This window comes from Chrysemys picta, chromosome 4 (genome assembly GCF_011386835.1).
Source record: "Chrysemys picta bellii isolate R12L10 chromosome 4, ASM1138683v2, whole genome shotgun sequence".
Lineage (NCBI taxonomy): Eukaryota > Metazoa > Chordata > Testudines > Emydidae > Chrysemys > Chrysemys picta.
Genome location: NC_088794.1, coordinates 90764057 through 90784225, shown reverse-complemented (window position 1 = coordinate 90784225; position 20169 = coordinate 90764057). Strand labels below are relative to the sequence as shown.

The following is a 20169-nucleotide window of genomic DNA, read 5'->3' as shown; positions in this document are numbered from 1 at the left end:
TGTCATGCCTCAGTTTGTCTGTCTGTAAAATGGGGATAATAATTAACTTTATCACCATGGCAGGAGGGGCCTAATAGGGTTTATGCCTTGATTTTACAGTAGTTGATGGGAGCTGGAAGTGTTTAGCACCTTTGAAAATCAGGCCAATAACTCATTAACGTATGTAATATGCTTTCAGACCCTTGGGTGGAGGTGCAAAGTATTGTTATATTACTCGCTTATGCATTTGAAATATCCACCATTGTTGTTATTTTGGAACAGGAAAGCCATTGTTTCAGCTGAATTTTCCTCACCCAGGGCTTATAAACTCAAATATAAACCATATTTCATACTCTGCTGATTGCAGCTTTCTCAGCTATTGACATCCTTTCAGACTTCATTCAGTCCAGTCCCCGCACTGAAACCCAACACAGGCCACTTCACCAATGACCCAGGAGCTGTACTCCATCTCTTTCAGAGGATGAGGATAGGGGTTTAGTTCAGCTTTTTCTTCACATTCCTAATGAATGAGAAGACTGACAAAATCCACTTCAGGTTCTTCTCCTTTCCATGTTGTTTCAATAGCAAAGAGTGAAGCTGAATGCAAGTTAAGTTGAGCAAGTGGATCTTTATTAAACCCTGTGCACTGTTCTCTTTATGTGGCTATGATGCTTCCAGCCCAACCCCCTCACATTCCCTGTTTTTCTGGTGACCCCCAATGATTGTCCCTCCAAGGTACATGGACCCTCTGACTCCAGTTCCACTGATCACGGTGCACATGTCCTGAGTGAGTGAGCAGACTGTCCAAGAGAGTCTTTCTTGGTCTGGCATTAAGACTTAGTGTTAGTTAGCCTCATTTTACCTGTGCAGTCCTGGGGAGTGACACACTGGGGAGTTTTGTCCATCAGGAAAGAATTCAAGTTATGCCTCTGCCATTTAATATTTCTAAGCTGCTAGTTAGCAGTCGTTGAGGGAATTGCTGTGTGGTCTGTGGTCATGAAAATTAAGATTGGAGTTGCCTTTAAATTGTCTTTGGCCTTGGCTACACTTACCCGCTAGTTCGGCGGCTGGCAATCGAACTTCTGGGTTCGACTTATCGCGTCTAGTCTGGACGCGATAAGTCGAACCCGGAAGTGCTCGCCGTCGACTGCGGTACTCCAGCTCGGTGAGAGGAGTACCGCGGAGTCGACGGGGGAGCCTGCCTGCCGAGTGTGGACCAAGGTAAGTTCGAACTAAGGTACTTCGACTTCAGCTACGTTATTCACGTAGCTGAAGTTGCGTACCTTAGTTCGAATTAGGGGGGTAGTGTAGACCAAGCCTAAGATACAGAGTGGATGAGTGTCACCTAGGCAGAAGACACCCTTTCCTCAGCCTGTGAACTGTGCTTGAACACATTCATTTGTTGACAGACCAGACAGTTGCAGGTATCGTAAGTTCAAGACTGGATTTTGATGCCCTTTGCCCACTGCTGATGCAGTCTTTGCCACTGCAGCTAGATGAAAAGAGAATCTATTCAAAACAGGGGAACAGATAAAATGTTACACATAACATACCCTCCCTCTCACAGCTCCCCAGGGAATATAGCAGAAGGAGTTCTTGCCTGATTCGTTATTTCCTTGCTCCTACATTCTTATGGAAAGGCAATAGTGAGTGAAGAATTTCCAAACGCCAGTTTCATTAAAGCTTTTTTGAGAAGCATCTTTCCATAGTCTGTCTCGTCTCATCTCTTTTTCTTTCCTTACAATAAAACCTTACTGTATTTTTTAAAAACTGTATTCCACAAATTGGTTTAAAGGGGCATGTTCACCTCTGTAGTCAAAATAGGCCCCAATCTAAATTTTAGCACCTCCAAAATTAATGGTGTTTAAAAGCTAACCTTCACAATGGCCCCATCTTCCATAAAGGGCTGAACCAAACCTAGAGATCTGGAGAGCCTGGAATTTTGAGGTTGCCGAAACTCAAATATTGAACTCATTCCAAGTCAGAATTAATAGCCTCATAATGATTTATCTGCTCTCTGAGTTATATGTAAAATGCTGTTTAAAAACATAGGGGGAAAATGTTCCATTCCATCTCAACCTTGTCCTCCAGCAGACATTGCATTTTATTGTCTTTCTACTGCAGCGGAAGTCAACATGAGCCTCAACATTGCTTAGTTTGTTGCATCAAAATGCAGGCTCATTCTTGTGATTTTTTTATCGGAGGACAGTAGGAGGTTTTCTTTAAAAAATATTTATTTAGGATTCTGAGGACATTCTTTACAAGATATGATCAGTTCTAAAGTAGGTCATATTTTGGACCTCATTAGGTAGGCAAGTGCCCTCTAAGAAAAATGTTTTCCTCCCCCATTTCTATTTATCTGTAAGAGAGTCAGATTTTGTCCTGTGAGATTTAAGCAACCATTGAAAACTAAGATGGTGCTGGAAGCTTTGGGCCATTTGCAGTCATGTCAACACGTTAAGTGCCTGTTTGGGCTCTCCTGGGACGCTGTCATTATGTCTGACGTGACAGTCATAGTTCTTGGGGCATGGTGTCTCAGGGGATTGATAATGAACACTTCCATCACCATCTCACCAATTCAAAGCCAGCCTGGGTCATTAGCAGCTACATGTCATTACCATCTAAATGCTGTGCTCATGGATTTATTGATGGGCATTTATGTGCACTGCCAGCCAGAATCTGACCTTTCCTTATTGTCATTACTCCAAACTAAGAAACTGTAAATACACACACAACAGCCTATGTATTTTGTGAGCACTTTAACAAATCTTTCATGCAAATGTGCTCCCCTTACTGGCTCTGCAATAACAGTCACTTAACAAATGCTATCCTCAGAGCTGTGTTGCCATCATCTGTGCTGGTGCGCAAGGGAGAATGTTATTGCCAAGTTTCTAGCAAATCATTACATATGACAGGCGGTCAGTGCTCCAACGAGCCCAAAGTTGTTTTTTTTTTATAATTATCTTTCTACATTTTCCCCACCCCCGCTATTTCAGACTGAGCATTGCTCTGGGCTTGTATGGGCTAGATCAGTTTTCCTCCCTTTTAACTAGAGATGGGTGCAAACAAAGACTCCAGACAAATACCATCAAACTTTGGGAGAGTGTGACTCTGGCTCTTTGTTATTGGCCCTTAACATGGTGATAAACTAAACTTTCTTCTTCGATCATCATTGGAAAGGGAAGCAGGATAAATCCTCTGTGACATCATAGCACATTGCCTTGGAAACAGTTTTGATGTAATCCTTTTTTTTTAAATACTACAGAAATGATATAAAATATTTCAGCCTACTGATACTGCAGCGCTTAGGACTATTACTGTACAATTCTGTAATCATTTATTAAAATAAGGGATAGACTCGGTGGTGTGTCAATGTTACTTGCAATGAATGAGGAAGAGGAGTGGGGAGAGCCTTGATTCCCTTTTATTAAATGTGCTACCTCATTCTAGGGTCACAGTACAAAATGTTACATCTTACAATAGTGCTACTCTACTATTTGGATCATTGTTTCAGAATGTGTTTATAAGGATGGGGGAGGTGGGGAGCTATTACTGATGCAGGACAAGGTATATGACACATACATTACGAGAGTTTGTGCAGTGGACCAGATGCTCTGCTGAAGTAAACTGTCATAGTGCCACTTACTTTGATGACAGAGAATCTTGCCCAATGTTTTAAACAGGCCCAGATTAGAGTATTTTGTGTCCCGTTCAATAATTTAAGTGTTTTAGGCACAAAACCCATACACAGTATCTCTCATTATTTTTCCTTAAAAAGTAAACTTACTTTACACACATGAGAAAGTAGGAATTATTATCCCTTATCAAACCAGTCTAGTCTAGTGTCTGACAATGGCCAGTAGCACATGCTTCAGAGAAAGATGCAATAATCCTAGTAATAGACAATTATGGAATAACCTGCCATTAGAGCAATTTTCTTCCTAAACTCAAGCAGTTAAGGATTGGCTTATCAGTTTTAAATGTATTGCCTGTTGTTTTAATTGATTGTCCCCTTGTTTTTGCAGAAGGAGAAAGGGTGAACTGAAGAGTGTGATCTACCTTTCCTATACCATTCATTATTTTGCACACTTCTAAACTGTCCTCTCTTATTCATCTCCTCTCTAAAGTTATCTTTCCCAGTCCTTTCAATCTCTGTTCATATGGAAGTCTTTCCCTGCCCCAACCATTTTTTGTCATCCATATCTGAAATCAGCCATTTTCTGCTATATCTTTTATGAGATAGCTTGATCAGAAGTGAACAGTATTTAAGATCAGGGCATGTCATCAGTTTACATAAAGATATTTAAACATTCTTTGTAGTATTTCTATCCTACTTTTTATACTTCTTGATATTTTGTTAGCTTTTTGACTGTGGCTGCCCAATGAGCAGATGTTTTATTGAGTTGTCCATGGTCATCGCCAGGAATTTTTCCTTAGAGGTTACAGCTAATTTGGAACCAACCTTTTTACTATCCAATTTAACAGAAACTGCATGGGCTTTTTCCTTGATGTTTCTGTCACTACAGTAGTCACCCAAGCACCACAGCTGGTGAAGTTATCATGTTGATTGGGATCACATGCAAGAGAGCTACCACCACAAGGAAGGTTGCCTACTAACATACGCATACAACCACCATCAGCATTTTTCAAGCTGTCACATAGGTAGGCAAAACGGTGGCTTTTTTAGTTAGAAGCATTCTGTGGTCCGTAGCATAGTGTCTGAGTACCTCTCAGCCATTAATCAATCAAGCCTTATGTCACACCCTGTGAGGTACTCAGCTTGATTCTCAGAGCCCAGGCTAAGTTGATAGGGTTGGCAGTTAGGGGAAAACATCTGTTAACTTGAAAACTGAATATATTTCCTATAGAAATCAATGAGACACCAGTCAATTTTGTCCCCAATAATGCCATTTTAACAGACTCATTTTGTTGGAACTGCACTTTAAATATGTTTAAAGTAATGAAATGTGCAACAAAATTTGTATCTTATATAATATCAATTTCAATGTGAGGTCATTAATACACAACTGTTGTAGCTTCATCCTTCCATTCATCCAACATAGCATAAAATGCTGATCCCATTAGACATTATGAGCCAATCTTGACTCAAATTCTTGACCTGGCAGCTATGTAATTATTTAGTGTCAGCAGACTCCACCAGGCTTTCTAGCCAATTAAAATGTTGTAGGGCACGGGATATAGAGTCTTTTGCTTCTAAGTCACATCTAGCCCAAGAAACGTAGACCAGGACTGGAATCTGTTAACTGATAGCTGTTTGGTTGCTATATGGAATGAATTGTTGGTCTCGATTTAATACCTAGTGTACAAATGTCCATATCAGAGACACAGTTGGCATGAATTGGCCCCCATGTTGGCACTCTTAACAGAGAAACCAAGAATTGAATGGCTTTGGGGATTGAGTTATCCTTTAATCTCCAGAGTTGGTCCCTCAAGATGAGGAGTGAGGCTGTTTGCTCTGTGGATTGAGGACTTCCATAAGCAATAAATGTATGATATATTATTTCTGTTAAAAGTAGAAGGGTATCTATTTCCAATCTCATGACGCCTTGACCTAGAAATTTGTTTATAACCACCCTTATCCTTTAAGGCAGATGAACTGTTGTCATAAAAGGAATGGGCTGGGGAAGAGCAGGCTGATTGGGTAATTTCTGGGCTATAGTGAGCGACAATATCCATCCCTTATCCAGGAGACAGAATGTTCTCTTTCTTCTGCACACTCTGCATGATCTAATCTATTGAGCTGTTTTAATGTCAATTGAGTTAGTCAAAAATTTTTTAAGGGGTATTCCGTCACTGTTTATTCTTGTGTTCTTGTGAGGTTCTTGTCCATTTATATACCCACAATCCTCTTTTCCATACTGGGGAGGTTCTGAGAGACCCCCTTCTCGTTTAACTGGGCTCCCCTTCCCATTTAGTATTAAGGAAAGAGAAGGATGGTTTGAGACCTAGATTCAGGTTGAAAACCCCTTACCTCTTCTTCTATGTATATATATCTCAATGTGCTGTGGATCACAGTAACTTTAATGCATTATCTGTGATGTCAAGGTAGGATGGCTGGAGGTGGATATGGATCCATACTGTTAAACCCAAGGTATCTTCAAATGTGAGGATGCTGAGGAAGCTTTCTAACTCTTGACTTTTTAGTGACCACTAGGTTTTCCACAGGATGCCAGACCTTCTGTCCCAAAAGTAGTCTTTAATGATCTGAGCTGGAGAAGAGAACTTGGCTTTTGATCCCTACTTCAAAATGGAGCTATTGGTGGTTACATTTAGTCAATTCAGATGGAGTTGATGTCTGGAGGAGTCAACTTTGTTATGTATTGGTCAGTCCCAATAGTTTCTTACCATAGTAATCTAACCCCAGTCAACAGAATCCTGGGAAGTCTTGAGCTGGTGGCAACAAAGAGCCCCAACTAAGAGTCTTGGTTTTCAGGGTGCAAGTGTTTTGAACTAGTGTTTGTGGGGGAAAACACTGCAGTGTCAAACAAAGTTGGTTGCCCTCTCAGTCACAAAATGAGTGCAGAATGCCACTCAAAGGGAGGGATGTTTGTGTCTCAGAATGATGGGCTGAGCAAAAGCATTATGAAACCTCCTGCACTGAGAACAGCCAAAATTTTAAGTCACCATTTCAGAGAGACAAAAGCCACCCCTTTGCATATGCCTTTGGGGTAGTGATAGGGATGGGTGAGAGAGATACCTCATCATAGTGCCTTGGGGACAGAGGCGCCGACTTTGGGATTTCTCTGGGGGTGCTGGACCCTCGCTCTGCCCCAGACCCCGCCCCCACTCCATCCCTTCTCACAAGTCCCTACCCTCACCTTGCCTCTTCCCACCCCCATTCTTCCCCCTCTCCTGAGCGCGCCCTGCCCTTACTCCCCCCTCCTCCCCCCCAGAACTTCTTGCACGCCACTGAACAGCTGATCATGGTGGACGGGAGGTGCTGGGAGAGAGGGGGAGGAGCTGATTGGTGGGGCCGCAGGTGGATGGGAAGTGCTGGCAGGGGGAGAGGGAAGAGCTGATCCGTGAGGCTGCTGATGGGTGCTGAGCACCCAGTCCTGGAGCACCCATGGTGTTGGCACCTATGCTTGGGGACCCTACACTCTTGATCTCTTGCCTCTTTGTCTCAAGTGTCTTCTCAGATCTGAACGTCCAAGAATAGGAGAAAAATATGTATTTCTGTTAGTTCCCTTATGTGTCTTTCTTTTTTCAGTCATTCACACTACCTCCAAGTTGCCTGTTGTTGGCCTGTGTGGCACTTAATTGGAGTTTATACTGTGCTGCTTGGTGCTGGAGTTCATTTATTATTGGTGGTGAGAAATTAGAGTTACAGGTTTGGGAACCAGTGCATTATTGTCAGAAGAGCTCATCATGATATTTTCTCGACCTTCCTCTGAAAAGTGTGAACCCCTTTAAAAAAAAACCCTCTGAAATGACTGTACTGTTACTTTGTGTGTATGTATAAATTTGTTTTGATCTTGTATGTTATAGAATGCCCTTTGCTCACACCCAGTTTTCTAAAGTTCTTGATATCCTTGTCAGACCCTTTTTTGGGGGGGAGGGGGACAGGGGGAGCTTACATTTTAAAACTTGATTTTTGTTGTTGAGGGAATGTGCACAGCTTTAAGTAGATGAGTATTTGAACCCAGGATGGTCCCAAATCTCTTTACATTTCTAGATAGTCTTGGTCCAATTTCTCCCAAGGGAACCAACTCACTTCCAAAACCCTTGGAAAAATATGATTGATAAAGCTACAAGACAGCACAGGTTCAGAAAACCCGTCAATTTGTCCTCCATAGAAACATACATTATGTTTCCTCCAGTTTGCAGATATGTGAAGATACAGTGTTCTAGATCCTTGACAGATGTAAGTCAGTATAACTCCACTGAAGTTAATGGAGATGCTCTAATTTACACCATCTGAGGATCTGGCCTACTACGTTTAGTGAGATTTGCTGGTTAGGAAAACTGAGAATAAAATCCTGTATGTGGGAGAAAGAAGAGAGAAGAGGGTGATGTGTGCTTGGGACCTCTTGACTTTACGTGACTTCTTGGATAGTCATACACATCTGCAAAAATGTATTCCAAGCATCTTGTACTGTTATTAGTGTCTTGTACTGTGGTTAGTTAGCAGTGTTGACAACTTACCTAGCTAATATTCTGTTGCAACTTAGAGAAAGTGTAAAGAAAACAGGACATGAGAACTTGTGTGTACATTTTTATACTAAAGCACTTCAATTAAAAATGTGGAAAAAATCCTGCTGCCTGGGGCCTTTATTATGTATTTAAACAGATGTGTGGAGCCCGAGATTCTTGACTCTTTTCATGAATGTTTCACTGTTTATTTTGGTTCCTTCAGACAGAGAAGGGCAAAATCCAGATCAAAACTCCAAATGTTGACGTTTATTCAGCAAGCAATAGATTTCAGTCACATCTGCTCAGTGTTCATTACCAGCAAAAGTTGGGCCTGAGCCCAAACCCCAGATCTGAACATACCCAGACACGTGGGAAATTCAGATCCAGATCCTGAACTTTGTGGCTTAGACCATCTCTAAGTGGTGACCAATGCAACTCTGTGAAGCTATCGTACGGCTGATAACTAAGGGCTTGTTTACTTGGTGCTGTGATGCAGACTACAGCGATGTAAATTGCAGAGCACTCTGACACGTTGCACTGTATCTGCCCTGTGTAGACCCTGCTGGTGTGAACTAACAGGTACCTAGTTCACACTGGTGTAGTCAATACCTTTTAGGCTAGGTCTACACTACCCGCCTGAATTGGCGGGTAGAAATCGACCTCTCGGGGATCGATTTATCGCGTCCCGTCGGGACGCGACAATCGGTCCCTGAATCGACGCTCTTACTCCACCAGCAAAGGTGGGAGTAAGCGCCGTTGATGGGAAGCCGCAGCAGTCGATTTTGCCGCCGTCCCTACAGCGGGGTAAGTCGGCTGTGATACGTCGAATTCAGCTACGCTATTCGCGTAGCTGAATTTGCGTATCTTAAATCGACCCCCCCCCCCCCCCGTAGTGAAGACCTGCCCTTAGTTTGACTAAGAAGGGTCTACATGGGACAGTTAAACAGCAACTTTAGAGGGCTCTGCAGTTCACACCCCTGTCATCTGCACCAGGTGCCGTGTAGACATAGTCCTAAGAACTAGTCAATGAGTTACTATATCTTTAGTTTTATGATGAGATAACTTAGAAGTTAACTAATCGCCTTTGTTGATGTGAAAGTGGAGGAAAAGGTTACCCCTTCAAAAATACTGTAGGGATACTGGAAAAATGTGGACTTTGTCTCACTCTGCAAAGAGCCCACAAATGGTTCATGTCACATTCTCCAGAAAATCTGTCTTCTCTCCCTAGTCTGTGTACTAAATTTAAAGATACTAAAGTATCTATCCAGGATCCAATCACTGTAATATCTTGAGCCTAAAGAACATCTCTCTAGTATGTTTTTGAGATCCTCTTAGCAGACAGGAAAAGCAAATGGGAACTGGGGAGAGAACCCTTCTTTCATTTTTAGAGGAGGTTCCTCAATGTCAAAATTGACCCTGTTGGTGGGGAGAGCTTTCATCTCTTTCCCTCATCCCAGATCTATAGCTAAACAAAGATTTTCAGACCCCAGGGCAATGAATACAGCACTTAATTAAACCAAAACTTAATTACACCCCTTCCCTCAGATTTCTGCTCTAAATCAGTGGTTCTCAAACTTTTTTCTGCCAAGGACCCCTTTGGCATCTGACTAATTGTCCCAAACCCCTTTCATTTTCGGTACTACCAGAATGCCCTTGTCAGGTTTGGAACACCCCCGCCAGCATGACCTTTCACGCATGATGCATGAGAGGTCATGCCTGGGGGAGACAGCTATTTTGGCAACAGAATGGTGTCCTGCTTGTGGCAAAAGTGCTGGAACACTGTTCAAGTAGAGTGACAACCTTTTCAGAATGCAAATGGGACACGTGCAAGAACCCTGCCCCTCTGTGGCCCAGCCCCCTGCTCCTCTTTTCTCTTTGAGCCCCCCACCCGGCCAGGTCAGAAGCCAGAGCCAGGCAGAGGTAAAAGCCACCCTGGGGTCCTTGGACCCTCCATCTGCCCTGGGCAGTGGGTCAGGGTGCCCAAGAGCAGCCCCCAACCCGTGTCCCTGCCCCTCCCCCCCGGGGGGCACACCACCCAGGGTGTGTGGGGGGGAGTCCGGAACTCCAGGGCTCCCCACAGCAGCCTGGGCTCCCTGGGCGGCTCTTACTATTGCCCGGCTCCGGCTTCTAGCCTGGCCAGGGGCGGGGCCTCGGGGGAAGAGGCAGAGCAGGGGGCATGGCCTTGTGGCAACGGGGGCTAAGGCCCACCTCAGCCTCCCCCCTCTACTGGGAAGAGGCTGGCATTGCCCCTGAGCCTTGGGCAGGCACTGCAGGGAATACAGGACAAATGCTGTCCCGGAGTCATTCAGCCTGGGACTGGGACTTGAAATTTACATTTTGGGACTGTCCCGCCCAATTAAGGGCATGTGGTCACCCTATTTTCAGATATGTTTTGGCCCTGGCTCAAGGGATGGACTCCTGAATAACCCACGACAGACCCCCAGGAGTCAGGGGCCCCCACTTTGGAAATCACTGCTCTAAGTTACTCTAAGCACCGTTCTGTTATGCAATACATTATGCACAGTTCTGTGTGAAAAAGAAAAGCCAGTCCACCAAGAGTTGCAGGATCCTTTACTTTCCAATAGTTCTTTTTCCTCCCAAACATTTCATAAGCCTGAGACAGGATCAAGTAAAATGGGACAGAATAAACAACAATGGAAGTATACTGGGTTATCGCTTGTCTAGAGCCATGTGCTCTAAAGCCATGGAGGGGAAAAAATAAAATAGCTAAGGAGAATGGGAGGATGATATTGCTCTGCTTGGTAGAAAGGGGATCTGAAGCTTTAGCAAGCTCAATCTTCTGAAGCATTATTTACCTTGCCGCCAAATGACTTCAGTGGCAGTCATGACTTCAGCTGAATATTGGGCCTAGAAAGAAGGCTAAAACAGAGAGATTAACAAACAGGCTAAAGATGCCAGCAATTTACAACGCAGAATTCAACATTGAAAAAAAGTGAATTCAAACATTGTATTACAACTCAAAAGCTATTGTGGGTTTTTTTATGCTTATTAGAGACCTTGGGGAAAGAAGGACCCAAGAAGGAGCAAAGACAAAAATTCGAATGGAAAAAATAAATCCTGTGGACTAAATCCTCATCTGATGTAAATCAGTGTCGCTCCACGGACTGCAATGCAACTATGCCAATTTACACCAACTGAGGCCCTATATATACTTATATTTGCAATCAACCAGCTGACAGGCTAGCTATTTTTTTTTTACGAGGACTCTCAGGACAACCTACTTTGCTTTGGGTTATGAACGGTAGTGTAAACAGAACCGTGTCTCTGTGGTAACAGGCAAGTAGCTTTTAAGTTTCAACACATGAAAATGGTAATTTTTCTTTCTGTATTTTTACATATTTGTTGTTTTTTCAATAGCCATAATGACCTGTGAGCCAGTGACTGATTGGCTGAGTTAGGCCCAGAGGCAAATCTCTTCCAAGGTGGCATTACCTGCCAGGAAATGCACGTACACTGGTCATTATTAGTCAGTGAAAGTCTCCTCTGATAACCTGAAGCCTGACAATGATTTTCCAAGTGACAGTCTCTGGGATGGCTTAATAAGCTACTTTGCATTTGAAGTGCATGTTTTTAAAATGTTGTATTGGGTGCAAAAGGCAATGAGATACTCTACAGTGATGGACAGAGAGACAGATCCAAACAAATATATCTGACCTGCTAACAAATGTATCTTAAAATAGTATCACTGTTATTTTTTGTAAGTAAGGGCTGGTCTTAAAACTTATTTCAGTTTTAAGATAAGTTTTAAGATTAGTTGGTCAGGCGTGTGATTTTTTGCCAGCGGAGTTATACTGCTAAAAGCCCTAGTGTAGACTCGGTTATACTGGTATGAAGGTGACTTACACAGATTCCTGGGTACTTTGATACTGATATAACTGTGTCTGCAGTAGGAAGATTTTGCTGCTTTAACTATACCAGGATCATTAAAGCAGCAAAACTTTGTAATGTAAGCAAGCCATTAATGATCTCATTCTTCATCAAATTATGCTAGTGTTTGTGAGTTGGTTGCCTGCAAATTTAACTTACTGTAGCTGCTAATTCAGCTTTTTGTCATTTTACTGGTACATAGGTTTCATGCCAGGTTAAGCCACGCCCAAGCAAATCCTGGATAAACTCAAGGTGATATCCTGGCTCCGTTTGAGAGACTAGCAAAATTCACATTGATTAAATGGGGCCAGGATTTCACCCTGGGAGTATTTGGGCTTTTCTAGTGAGTAGTGACTGTGATTCCAACTGTAAAAAGTAAGGCTTCCTGAAGCACTAAAGGTTGATTTAATGGGTCTATATATTATGCATTCCCAAAAGGGCCGTAGTGCAAATGGCTATTTTGATACCAAATACAGCCTATTGCTTACAGTTGCTGTTTTAATTTTTGTAATGCCCTCTGTATTCCTGGGAAATGAAAAGCTATGTGAACGAAAATAGCCTCCTTCCCAAGGCTGCCCGCCCTGCACTGAGATGAAGGAAGGCCTGTCAGTCGCGAAGAGACCGTCCTGAGAGCAGAAGTGTCTACACTGCAGGCTGACCTTGGCAAGGAGACAAGCAACCCAACAGCCACAGCCACAGCTCACTATAATAAATGTTTCACAGCAGAGAACAGCAGAGTTAGGGAGACGAGGAGAAAATGAAAGGGCAGGGTTCAGCTTGTGACGCAAGATGATGTGTCTGGGCCTGGTTTAGTGATGCTGGAGGCTGCTTAATTGACAATCCCCGTCCAGATTTGCAAAGAGCATCCTGTTGTCCTCTGGGGACAAAAGATAATTAAAATCACCCTCAGCATGCAGAACTTGATAATGGACTTGTCGCATGCCAGGATGATGTCTGTGTGCTCATTTAGAGCTGGCCAATGCAGTCTGCTAACATTCATCTTTACCTGTGCAGCACACCTGGGAGCACCCGAACTGCCAGTTCTGACACACAGCAGACAGAGGGCCTTTGTCATGCTGTACCCTGCAAAGACTGTGATAAGGCGATACAGACACAGGCAATAAACTAAGCTTCAAGCAATGCTGTTCATAGCCCTTTATTTATTGTGTCACGGTCTAAGCTCCAACACTATGGAAGCTTGACTGGTTCAAGCTAGTTCAGAAAGTAAAGCTGTTCAGTTCACTGCAGTAATCCTAACACACCCAGCCTCCCCAATCGTGACCTTGAGCTAGACTGTGCATATGGTGTGAAGCAACAGCCTGGGAATTATTGCAGACAGGAGGCTGCCCCTGTGCTGCATGTCTGTGCAGAATCCTGGCTTCTCCTGACCTAGTCTAAAGCTTAGACCATGACAGGTGCAGCTGTCTAGCAGAAGAATTCCTTCCAGAGCCCCCATCCACTTTATACTGCACACAGTGCTTATGTGGAAATGCTAAGGCGCCTATCAACACCTTCAGAATTTTCTCAAGAGAGATTTGTCCACTGCAGGGCAATTTCCCTTTGAGGATTCAGATTTTCCTTCTCTCCAGACACCTCCTTTATTTAACAGCTCGGTTAGAGCAGCAACATTGCCAGGTTTGTGGGCCTAATGCCTTGGTCTCATGTTCCCTCACAAGCCTGGACTTGCATTTCAAACCATCAGCACTTCATTTGGGTCAAAACAACAACTCATCTCCAAGGTAGGGTTGGTTGAGTGTTCATGGGCTCAACTTTGGGTAATTAACAGTATTAATGTCCTTTGTGTGACATTACAGCTGAGCGCCTCATTAAAATGTTTTCCCGGGGGAACCTAGGCGAAGAGTCAGGTATCAGCTTTGCTTCATGTACAACTGTGAGCCTGTTACTGTGTGTGTGTGTGTGTGTGGGGTGTGTGTGTGTGTGTGTGTGGGGGGGTGTTAGTTGGTTAAACACTGGACTTATTCATCAATGGTTTCCTTATTTCCTAAAGCAGCTGATTTTCTGGCACTGGCACTCAGCATTAAGGGAAGTGTTAGGTATTGACTGGCCGCGGGGGGAAGAGGGAGGCACAGAAGTGCCCCTCCAAAAGTGGCCACATTTTTATTCCTGTGCTTGCCCCTGTCTCCTGCACACCTAGGGGCAGTCTGGTCCTTCCCTCTTTTTGTGTTGTTTCCATTATTGTTCCTGAGAAGCAGAGACAGGGGTCTGATTGGGCAGGGGGAACTGAAGGGGGTGCTCTTCCAAGATCCATCTAGATGAGTCACCAAAATGAGAAGCTGTTCCCGGGTGCAGAGATTCGAGATTCGATTGTGTGTGCTCTCTGAGCTGACCATTAGTGGGACTTTGATGTGCTCCTAGGCAGGGACTTGGCTCTTTCTTGAGTGGGAAAATCAGTGGTGGTTTCTCCCAAATGCCACCTAATTGTGGAACCAAAATGAGACATGACACACAGTAACTAGTGCAGAGCTGTGACCCTCCCTCTTCATATATCAAGGATGAAATAGTTAATATTGTTGTTATTTACATTATCACTGGGCATCTGAGTTAACCCCTTACTGAGCGGACGCGGGCAGTTCATATAGCTCAGAGCTATTATTAAAGGCTTGCTGCAGATTCACATAGTTACACTGCTCACTGCTCGCAGGGGAATTCTGCACCACTGCACGTGCGCAGAATTCTTGTCCCCCGCAGATTTCTTTGCTTCTGACTTTCTGAAGGGGAAGCAAAGGGAAGACACAAGAGCGTCACATGCCCCTCCCCAGCAGTGGGGGGTGCATCATTTTGGGCACATGGAGCAGCTGCAGGGGCTGCGGGGGGGGGGGGGGAGAGTGGATGTGGGGCTAGGAATGCCTCAGCCAGTGCCTCCTGCCCTGCGCTGGGCTAAGCTGCTAAGTCCTGGCTGGGCTGGGGAGGATGGAACTTTCTCTTACCTTGAAAGGAGCGGCCTGGGCCAGTTCAGCCTCACCCCCAGAAACCTCCCCTGGCTGAAGGAAGACAGACAGACAGAGACAGACAGACACACATACCCACCCACCCCCGCTCCTCAGCCACCGGGGGGGGTGGTGGTGGTGGGAGGGGGCACTGTATGGGGAGTTGCTCCACTGTCTGCCTAGTCCCTGGGCATCCAGACCCCTGCATACACAGACCCCCCAGCCTGCACCCAGAACCTCCCCCCCCAGAGTCCTCCCCTCCACCCTGCTGAGCCTCACTTCCTACAGTCAGACCACCCACTGAACCTCAACACCATTCACCCCCCCCCCCCGGGTGAGTCCCCCCACTCTAACCCCCACCCTGATGAGTCCCCTGCACCCAGACCCCAATCAGCTGTACCCAGACCCCGCACCCTACCAGCACCTGCCCCCCGCTAAGCCCCTCACACCCAGACCCTCCCTGCTGAGCCCTATGCCACCTTCACCCAGATTTCCCTGCTGAGCCCCAATCACCTTCACCTGGACCCCGCCCCCGCAAAGTCCTCTTGCCCCTGTACCTGGAACCCTGCAATAAGCCCCTGTGCATCCAGACCCCCCCCCCCACTGAGCCATCCATACCCAGATTGCCCCCCACAGAATCTGGCTATTCACACACACTCTTGGATCCTGCTGGGCTCAGCCTGCCTGCCTACAGTTGGTGCGCCTGGCATGGAGATGCAGGGCCCTGGGGGCGTTTCTGGGGCAGGCCCAGCCCTGGTGCTGTCTCACAGTTGGGCACAGCCTCACCACCAAATCTTATGTCCCAGGGGTGGAGAACAGGGAGGGCTGCAGTGTGATCTTCATGTGCTCCCCTCTGCCATGCTGGAGCCTCCACATTTATTTATTGACAACTACAATTTGCAGACTTTTGCAGAATTTTAAAGTGTGCGCAGAATTTTTTTTTTGGCACAGACTGGATTGGGATGGGGGGCAGATTAGCTAACTCTGCAGTATGAGCTAGGGCCATGAGCTTGTGTAGACATACTCAATGACAGCTAGCGTGCTAAAAATAGCAATGGAGCCACAGTAGTATTGGCAGTGGCATGGGCTAGATGTGCCAAGGAGAAACCCGCCTGAACCACGTGCGTATATATTCAGAACAGCTGGCCTGGATCGCTGCTCACTGCTGCTGCCTGTGTTACTGAGGCTACCCTACTATTTCTAGCGTGCTAGCTCAATGAGCGCTAGCGCAAGCATGGCTATGGAAACTGGGACTCACACCTCTAGCTCTAAGCATAGACATAGCCGACTGTTTGAGGGGGATTGTGTAGTGGGCTTTCCCTTTGCATAAATTATGCAAATTTACACAAATTATGCAGTGTTTTCTAGGTTTTTGCTGTGTTGGAGAAGGCGGGTCAGTGGCTTCCTATGGTCACAGCCACACACACACACACCACACGATGCTCTTCCCAGAGCTGGGCTGACATTACTGGCTGCCTGAACCCAAACTAGGAAGTCAAACACATACAGAGCCATGTTGGTGTCTGCTAAATTGGAAGCACCTGGAGAGGGAATTTGTGTTTGGAGCATTATGATGCAGAATCTTTCCAGAGTCTTCCAGAAACTTCAAATACTCTAAGTTGTTTGCAGGGTAAGATGGAGGCTTTGATTTTTGCATCTGTAAATATGTGTGGTGGAGTGGGAGCATGGGTGGTGGAGGGAGCTCCCGCCCTCCCCCCCCCTCCCCCCCCCCCCGCAGCCGCACCTCTTCCGCCCGAGCCACCTCCCCCTGGCAGCTGCAGGAGCCTCTCCCATGCCTCCCCTCCTGAGATCCCAAGCCATTCTGTGGGAAAAGTGCTTGTCTCTTCCCAAAGAACCTGAGCTTTTATATGATCCATGCAGGTTCCGGGGTGGTTGAGGCGGCGGTACGTGCTACTCAGCTTCCTGGGTACCATAATACGTAAAAACTTCTCCCGTGCAAACTGCCAAAATGGGGCATCTGGGGACCACAGCTGCACCAGGGGAGGTTTAGCCTTCCCTGGCTTATTATACCCTCTGTCCATGAGTGGGAGGTAGCCTAGCATCTGTCTGTCTGTATTATCAGTGTAATTTTAATCTCTATTAAGGCTTCCCCCCCTTTGTTTGTTAAAGAGATATAGGAAATACCCTTTTTGTAATTGGTGGAGGGCAGTACCAGGCCAGCCGCCCAGCAGAGTAAGTATAAATGTTGAATGTCTCTGAAAACAGGGTATCCAGATCCAGGTTTTTAGTTAGACTCGTTATGCAGTAGGAGTAGAGGCCAATGGCAATTGCACTTCTAGGTTTGTAGTCTAACCCTTCCCACTGCCCTACCACTAAAACCAAAGTAGATACATACCATAGATAGATATGTCAAGGCAGAGGGAGAATTACAGAATGTAAACATATCTGAGTCAGGAGAATTAACAATAAATCCTTATATGCTAGCAGAGGAAATAATGTTAGGATATCTATAGCCAATATCTTCCCCCAAGAATGTTAACTTTGGGGAATCACTAGGCTGAGGGAATTTACACTATTTGCCTTTCTTTCACTGTGAACTTGTGTGGATGAAGGGAAGAATAATAACTAACGCTGAACCCACAAGCTTTGTGTACCAGAGATTAGTGCAGGCACAGGAGAAAGACACCGGCTCCTTTCAGGTATTAACTTTCCCATGATGTTAAACAGAGCCTGTGTTCAAACTGTTCTGAAAAGACCTGACTCTGGTTCTGCTAAAGCGTCAGCACAGTCAGTGCATCAACGGTGATCATTACAGAGACCAGTCAACGGGTGATCATTACAGAGAGGTAGCTGGTTTCTGTAGCATCCCCTTATCTTATTGTTAGCTGGGTACACGTGTGTATGCAGCGCTCTCTGATAGAAAGCTGGATGATACATGTTATATACAGTTATACAGCATATATATTTCAATAATGGCATGTTCATTGGAGGAGACATATTTAAATAATTGACATGCAATAAGGGAATGCACTTTATTGAATGGAATAAGACCAGGAAGGGCCCTACAACATCAATTCATATTCATATCCTGTGCATTCATTCTCTGTTAATCTGTGTTTTAAAGGAACCTGCCCCCCTCCCCCCCGGGAATTCCATCGCCAGCCCTCAAGCCCTCAGTGGCCTCATTTTGTGCATACTGTGCCTTCAAAAATAATCCAGTTGCAAAGGCAGAGGCTGATGTTGGCTTCGTTTCTGGAGTGAGCGTTTAATTTTCTACTTGGGCCTGTCCTTTAAAATTCAATATTTAAAATAATAAAAAGAGGAAAAGAAGGACCTGACTATACTACTCCCTCCCGCTGTGATCACAGCCAAAAGCAGCATCTTATTACAAAGAGGGCCATCCACTCCTCCCCCTTTTTAATGGGACCATATCTATGCTCTCTGGGGGCTTCCTTTTCTCCTGGGATAAATGAAAAATGCAGGTTCCTCACTCTTCTTCCCTCTTCCACTGCCGTTTTGTTTTCTCCTTGGATTTTTTCCATGGGCAGTATAAAATTTTCAGAGGCAAAGAAAGGACTTAAATGTATGCTGAGTCCTGGGGGACTAGTACAAACATGAATCTTCCCTAAATCTGATTCTATTTCAATCCAGCCCTGTTTGTCCCTTGTTTGTTTGTTTGCTATTCTGTGAATGTTCATAGGCCCAGTTTTTGTTTGTACAAATGTTTGGGAGGGGGAGAACTATTATAAATGGATCCATTGCCACCTTTTGCATACATTAGCATATCCACACTGGCAGTGCTGGCCCGGCCACCCTACCTATATACATACAGTTAGTTGGTGAAAATGTGGCAAAAGAAAATTGTCTAGACAATCAATACATTTAGCTTCTAGCCTTCTCCCTCAGTCTGGAGGGAGCTCCACATAGTCAAATCCCATGCCCTTTCTTGTGCCAAAGAGGATAAGATTTTATTATTCCAACGATTTCCTAGGCCTGTGTCCAAGCTGCTCCCCATGCTGTCCCACAGTGATTCAACACCTTAATGATTGCTTCAGGCCCTGCTGCTGTTTATGAAGGGTAGGTCACAACACCAGGCATACTATGTGACCAGTCACACAGATAAAATACCACTTGCTGGCTGCTCAAAAGACCACTCAGACAAACCAATCTATTCATGTGAATGATTTACCAGCCAATTACAAAGAGGTAACACGTTTGTAAAAATCATTATTGTTCTATAGATAATTTCTGAACAGGCATAAAAAGGCCAAGTCCAGCGAATAAATATTTCACATCGAGCTATGGGAAGGATCTAAATACATAAACAGAAGCAGAGTTTTATCTTTTGTGGAAAAGTCCTATTGAATGTAAAGGAAAATTAGAGAGTGTCCATCCACAGAGCAGTTAAAAAAGCCCAACCAGGCCTAATAGAGAGGTGCAGTGCTTAATTTGTAACGAAAGAGGTGCGGGGGCTCAAGCAATTAATGCTGGGGCTCAAGCAATTTTAGTACTTTAATAACTGATGCAGCAATTCCAGAGGTACCGAGTCTATGAACTGCCAAGCCTAGAGGTGTCCGGGTTTATCCCTGGCAAGCCCTGGCACAAATTAAGGACTGGACAGGTGGCTATATCACAAGAACCACCATCACAGTTGGCACTAAGTGACATCCTTGTAAAGCTGCAACGAGCCATGGAGAATGGGCTTCCTTCTCACCCCTCGATGTAGTCCCTGCATTTTAGAATCGAGGATGTTAAAAGGATGGTGTGAAAAATTTGTCTAAGAAATTACTTCTCTTTTTTGGATCAATAGGGGACTTGTCTGCAGAAGTGACAAACCAGCATCTTTTGCAGTCATAAATTCACTGCATTAAAAAGAGAGACTGCAAGAGCTGCTTAAATACAGCCTCTTGTTTAATTTATGCTGAAACATTCTTCTCCTCTCTGCAAATGCAATTAGAAGGAAAGATGCATGGAATGGGGTCATTAGAAGAGGGGGAGGCAGGACAGAGCTTGTGAGCATAATGAGGTGAAATAGCCAGCGTGAGCAACATCTACTTTTTGTAAACAAGCAAGTTACCAATAAAAAATGGTGGCTTTGGGCCAGATTTTGAACTCATTTTTGCCCGTGTACATCCGAAATAACACCGCTGAAGTCAATGGAGTTGCAACAATGTAATACCAGTGTAGCTGAGAGGAAGCTTAGGGCCTTTAACTCCAACATAGCCCACTAAGAACGGAC

General features: G+C 44.9%; 1 long non-coding RNA gene across 1 annotated transcript; it reads right to left on the bottom strand.

The window, feature by feature from the left end:
• Nucleotides 1–694: 694 nt before the first annotated feature.
• Nucleotides 695–1432, bottom strand: LOC135983422 (uncharacterized). The gene is made up of 2 exons (XR_010601055.1): nt 1298–1432; nt 695–1009 (listed from the first exon to the last, which is right to left on the bottom strand). It is a non-coding gene; the product is annotated as an uncharacterized LOC135983422 (long non-coding RNA).
• Between the last annotated feature and the right edge of the window lie 18737 nt (nt 1433–20169).